Below are 6,671 nucleotides of genomic sequence, written 5' to 3'. Positions count from 1 at the left end.
TTTTGTTTGTTGTTAGTATTTGTATGTTTTCTCCCAGTATAATATTATTCAACTTGTTAGGAAGTTTTTAGGCCAAAGTTTCTTTACCCTTTTAGTCCAACGTCCACATTAACGATGAACACACATACAGTGATACTGCTTTAGGAAGCTACAATGTATTCTTTGAAGCACTGGACATATGGCCCTAAAACAAACCCTATTCCCCAAAAAATGAAATCACAGTTAATCTGACCATTTTTTCGGCAAGTCTGTAAATCCGATTGGCGGATGACCACTATCTGCCTGTGTATGCCACCCAATCAGCTTCATCAATACATTTCTATTGAGCAGTGGATTCAAGAATTGGGCAATTCTGGTCAAGTTTACAACACTACTACCAGAGTGAAGGGTATGAAAAGGTGGGCAGTGTGCCTAGTAACATGCACTTAATCACATCATTAGTCTAAATACACCTTACTTCTTCTGTATTATATATTGAAATGTATTAGTTATTATTGAAATATAACTATTGAGAAAATAACTTTACATATATATTTTTTTTTAAGGGAACAATTTAACAACCTGTGGTTTAGGTTTACTTAAAGAACAAGTAAAGCCACTGCACGATATTAATGTATATCAAAGTGTATTACAGAGATAAATAATATAGATGAGATCATTGAAGTTTTCAAACTTAACTAAATATGTTCCTCATCATTTCCTTCACACTTCTGCAGCCGGTTGCCATGTTAGGAGGGAGATACTTCTGAATAGGCAGATTTGATGTCCAAAAAACTCACTGTGGGCACTGGCTGATATATACACAGGGCAGAGGCAATGATGTCACTAACTCAAAATGACTCGGTTATCAGCTATTTGTCCTATATCAGATCCCATTAAATGTAGGAAGTGTTGCAGCCGACTGTAGTGGAGTATGAAGGTAATACTTTTTAACAGTGCAGCAGTACAATGTGAAACTAACACTGAATAAAGTATTTTATGTTTATGGTTTATATCTGAAATTTAAAATTTGGGGTTAAGTGGTCCTTTAAACATTTATTTATCAAAATGCATATATAAATATTAATTCTCCCCTTACATCAAGAAGAAAACATTAAAAAAATGAAGATAAACAGCATGGGAATAGTTAGATTAAATAATGTAATCATTGTATACAGTATGCACTATTTTTCTGTAGAACTATCGTTACTTGAAGTAAAATATTGCATAATCCTTGTTGTGTAAGGCACAAAGTTCTCTTTATACACAATTGTGGCCGATAAACCTAATTTCTCATTTTGTTCTATAAGTGCATGCTGTGACTCCTGCTGTGATGGATTCTGTACATTGTCTTCATCTGTAAAGTAATAAACAAAAATACAAAGTTGAATGTATGAATTAACAACACAATCTACCAAAATCAGTTTGCATGGAGCTCACATAACTCTATTCCTCTTTCTGCTATCTAACTCTCAATATATGGCTTTGTGCTTGCCTCCATTCCCCTCCTGACATCATAACTCTGTGGTGACACATACAGCCATGTTGTCTCTTACATGTATAGGTCGCTTACTCCCACAAGAACAGCGCGCTTGTCCTCAAATAATTGATCCTGCTTTTCCCATTTCATTTACCACTGCAATCATCAAAAATGAATTGAACAGAGGTGAAAGCATTTGATCACTGTGACAAAACAAGTTTGATAACACTTTAACCAGCATGTCCCTTGTTCCTCACATAATGTGGATTATTGCAAGTACTTTTTATAGCCCTTGCTTTTGTTCCCCAGCTCAACAGAGTACAACTGTGTCTAATTACATGTAGATAAGGGGACATTGTAGCTCTTTGAAAATATGTATATTGTTGATGTGACAGTGAGGTTGTTATTCATTGTCCTTAAAGTGAAGTCAGGGGGGTTATGGGTAGGGATCAGGTTGCAAGATACTGGTGAAGGGGAAGGCTAATTAGTATCCATTGTTCTCACAAGACTACTCCAAGTCGTTTGGTCTATAATCTGGCAGGGGAGTTTCTGTGGAAGTACAGCTCATCTCCACTCCCCTCTCCAATCCCCTAGTCCAGGAATCACGGTTTGCCCAGGGAGGGGAAAGCACTGTGGAAATTTGACCCTAGATATAAGGAGCCACTCCAGGGGGGTGATGGTGTTCATTCTGGGAACTGATTGCTGGAAGCTGCAGGGTGGCTCTACCAGTGAAATACATCAGCAGATCCATGGGTAGTCAAGTCTGGACAGCCAGGTGACTGTAAATACTTAAGCTAGTGGGGTAAGGGATAGATGATGTGGTAAACCTGCCTGCCATTTATTTACTATGTGTGTATATAATATTCTAGTGATTGTTATTGTTACAATAAATGTACTATTGTACTTTTCTAAGTGCATTTGCCTGAGCTTCCTTGGCCTAGGAAAACACCTGTGGGTGGTCAGCCAGAACGAAGTGGATAAAATTGGGCCAGAAAACCTGATATCTTCACAATCACCAAGTAAACAATTCAGCCCAAGTTACTGCAATTGCGAATAACTTGGAGAAGCAAAATTGAGCTATCCTATGTAAAGGTAGACAGGTTGGTAATAAGTGTATATTAATAAACTGAACTTGACTATATGATAGGATTCCACTACATTAGCAATTATCATCATCTTTTATTTATAAGGTGCCACAAAGTGTCTGCAGCACCATACATGACAGAACACTGTGATCCATGACACAATATATATATATTCAATACAAGTTAATCCGTGCATGATACTCATGCATTTTATTTAAATCAAGCTACTTAAGGTGTTAAAAAGGTTCTTGTCATGCATTTGGGCCTAGCCCAGGTCTCCTCAGAGGAAGAGCGTTACTTCCCGACGCAAGCGCCCTTTTTTAACGTGGTTTTGTCCACATGTCACCACCTCATCATTTTTCTCCATCACCTCATCCTTCATCTTCATCGCCACATCCTTCATCAAGCTACTTAAGGTGTTAAACTCCCCACTGTCATCCCCGGGAACCACCAACCACTCCCAACTGTCACTTCTCCTTCAAAAAATATATAGGTCAGTGTATAACTCTGCCCAGCAGGTGGCGCTGCAGCTTGGTATTTTTTTTTTTACACACGCCACTAGGCATTTATATAGTAGATACTCTCACTAAAATGTATATTCCCAATATGAGTTCGATTCCCGCCCATGTCCTTATCTGTGTAGAGTTTGTATGTTCTTCCCGTGTTTGCGTGGGTTTCCTCCAGGTGGTCCAGTTTCCTTCCACACTCCAAAAACATACTGGTAGGTTAATTTGCTGCTATCAAACTGACCTTAGTCTGTGTGTGTACGTTAGGAAATTTAGACTGGAAGCTCCAATGGGGCAGGGATTGGTGTGCGTTCTCTATACACCACTGCAGAATTAGTGGCGCTATATAAATAGCTGATGATGATAATCTAAAGTACATACGGCTATAAATAAATGGAGACTAAAATGTCCTCCGTACGCTAGGTGGCGCTGCTACAGTAAACATTGTTAACTCCACACAATATCTAGTAATAAACTATGAAAGGTCACCTGTCTGTGAGGTTTTCTTGGGCTTCTCTGTCATCCACTGTATGTAAGCAGCGCAGCCGACCATACTCCATGCGCTAATAGCATAGATTAAAGCTAGGCGGGTCCTCCAGTTCATTTTATCCAAGGCGCCTATTTTCGGGGGCCAGAATTTGAAGAGCCGCGGCTCTGTCCTATAAAACCTGAGGACGTCCGTGAGCCTCACCATTGCTATACACCCGCACACAGCCTCACCGACACCAAGGGTGACCTCCGACCATTGGCTCTGCAGTCATCCAATGGCTGCAGCCCTAGTGATCCACGTGGTGCGTCCCGTCAGTCAGTGAACTGAGTCCTCCGTATTAGCATGTTCCAGATTTGCGGTAAAAGTTACTTTGTTGTATGTGAAACGCTGGTAATTGTCTGTCTATTCCCAGATATGGGGCAGCAAAGCAATAATGAATGGGCCTGACGGGGAGAACAGGGATCCGACAGTTACCAATATAGCTGGTGATAGTTATTGCTGACGTGCAGTCAGTGCTTGGTTACACCGCGCTCCCCTGAGTTTGGTTGAAGAGTACATTACAGCCGTCTATGCACATACCCGGAAGTTAGATGAGTTCCACGGTGGAACGCATAGATTCAGTTACTGTGCCATGGCTGCTATACTATCAACGAGTAGGCTCGTTTTGGCTCTATTATTATAATAATAATACTTGTCAGCCGCACTATATTATATTTGCACCTGTAAAGTTACAACACTGTATTTAATACATTTATTTATAATTCATGGTCAGGAAGTTTTGTTAACCATACCTCTCAACATTTGGAGTTCCGAAAGAGGGACAAATAACATTGCCCCCTGCCAAGTCCAATCACCGCCCACAATCTTGCAGTTTGCGCATATGCAGTAGTGCTTTTTGGATAGACATCCTGCCCCACTTCTTCCTATACCACCAGGGAGACTGGCTGCTATGGAATTTGCGCCAGCGCAGTAGTGCTTTTGGGACAGACAGTCCTGCCCCACTTCCTCCTAGACCTCCGGGGAAACTTGCTGCTATAGAAATGGAGCTTGGCTCTCCGATACCGGCACAAATTTTAAGTCGGGCGGGACAGTCCACTTTAATTGGGACTGTCCCGCTGGAATCGGGACACTTGGGAGTATGTGTTAACTAAGAACACACACACACACACACTAAGATTGTGGAGTAGAGGACCCCAACACAGTAACCCTTCAGTGTTAGTCCCTGAATAATTTATAGGGATGTACTAAACATGTGATCACAAGAAAATATGATCGGCATTGTAGCTTGCACTTACTTTTTCTATCCTTGGATGGCACTGACCTTTTTTCTTTCACCCAATACTATTTATTTATATAGCGCCAGCAGATTCAATTGGGAACAAACAGTAATAAAACAATACTGGGTAATACATACAGACAAAGAGGTAAGAGGGCCCTGCTCGCAAGCTAATAGTAGCTGTATTTAAAATAATGTTTTATGTCTGAACAAAAAACAGAGAAAGTGTATGTAAGGGCACTCCAGGATAATCAAATTATTAAAACATAAACTTGATTGGATATACATTAAAAATAAAACGAAGATTTCATCAGAGTTTACCTCTGATGAAATCACCTTCAGGTGATGAAACGCGTTAGGTAAGATTATACTGACACTGTTCCATGTAGCTTTTCTTGTGTCCATAGCACGGGTTTGTGCAATATTTATTCAACATCTCTTCAAATCATGCTTTCCATCTGATCATTATATACCTGGAGCCCGCACTTAATCCACGGGGGTACTTGGCGCCCGCCATCCTATTGAAGGATGGGACTCACTTTAACCTATATACATTGGGACCTACGCTGGAAGATCACGCTTTCCATCTGATCACTATATTCCGGAGTTTGGACAATTCACGGTGGTACGTGGCGCCCCGCCATCCCACTGAAGGATGGGACACACTTTACCCCATTCACATCGGGACATACACAGGAGACCAGGAAGAGTCTGTTTACCAACGGTAATTATATGCATTAACTTTTTGGTAACCCTGGAAGTTAATTCATCCAGCTCTATCAGAAAGTATTTAATTATCCTTACTATATATCTGCACCTGTGGAGGTTCATTGCAGACAGAGACAAACATATCAGATTTGGAAGAAATCGTGTTCTAACAGTAATTGTAAGCATCTGCGTTTTGCCAACATATTGGAGATCTTGTTACAAGCCGTTCAGGACGGACACTATATTCTGTCAAGCATAGTTGAGAATTTATTACTCGAGTTGTTTGATATTCATTTATTTTATTTTTAGTGTGGCCACACTATTACATATTCTTTTCATTGAATGTATTATGCTGCAAGAAGCACGTGCAACATTGGTTCAGAATTATATTCATTTTATATTATTATTATTAATTTTTATTTATAAGGCGCCACTAGGTGTCCGTAGCGCCGTACAGGGACAAACGAAATTACCATACGAGGTGAGACAGCACAGTACAGTAAACAATAAGCACAGTAACTCAGTGAGATCAAAGCACAGTTGGAGGGGAGAGTGGAAGGTCCCGCATACGGCGGAGCCCAAGAGGGAGGGCACGGATGACAGGGAAACCCCCAGAGGGGAGAGGAGGGAGCGAGAGGGGACGGGGGGGAAGAGGGTCCTCAAGGAGGAGGGCTAGGTAGCTGGAGAGCAGAGTTAAAAGTGGTGAAGACAGGAGGAAAGATGACCCTGCTCAAAGGAGCGTACAATCTAAGGGGTGGGGTAGTCGGACAGAGAGACACGGGGGAGAGAAGGAGGATAAGGGAAGGGGAAGAGGCAGAAGAAAGGGGAGTTAAGTGGGAGACTGGAAGGCTTTAAGAATAAGGTGGGTTTTTAGAGCCCATTTGAAACTAGACAGATTAGGTGAAGTTCTGATAGAGGGAGGGAGCTTGTTCCAGTGGAGGGGGGCAGCGTGGGCGAAGTCTTGGATACGCGCATGGGAGGAGGTGATCAGGGGGGAAGAGAGGCGAAGGTCATTGTCAGATCGGAGAGGGCGGGATGAGGCATGAATAGAGAGGAGGGTGGAGATGTATGGTGCAGTGTTATATTCAATGTTTTATGTTTATTGAATTATTGAAGTTTACATAGTTGCGGCATATTCATACAGAAT

General features: G+C 41.4%; 1 long non-coding RNA gene across 1 annotated transcript; it reads right to left on the bottom strand.

The window, feature by feature from the left end:
- Positions 1–1,126: 1,126 nt before the first annotated feature.
- Positions 1,127–4,072, bottom strand: LOC142144691 (uncharacterized). Its single transcript, XR_012689774.1, has 2 exons — positions 3,540–4,072; positions 1,127–1,336 (listed from the first exon to the last, which is right to left on the bottom strand). It is a non-coding gene; the product is annotated as an uncharacterized LOC142144691 (long non-coding RNA).
- Positions 4,073–6,671: the final 2,599 nt, after the last annotated feature.

This window comes from Mixophyes fleayi, chromosome 3 (genome assembly GCF_038048845.1).
Source record: "Mixophyes fleayi isolate aMixFle1 chromosome 3, aMixFle1.hap1, whole genome shotgun sequence".
NCBI classification, from domain to species: Eukaryota; Metazoa; Chordata; class Amphibia; order Anura; family Limnodynastidae; genus Mixophyes; species Mixophyes fleayi.
Note: the sequence above shows the minus strand (reverse complement) of the source record. Positions and strands in the feature narration are given on the sequence as shown.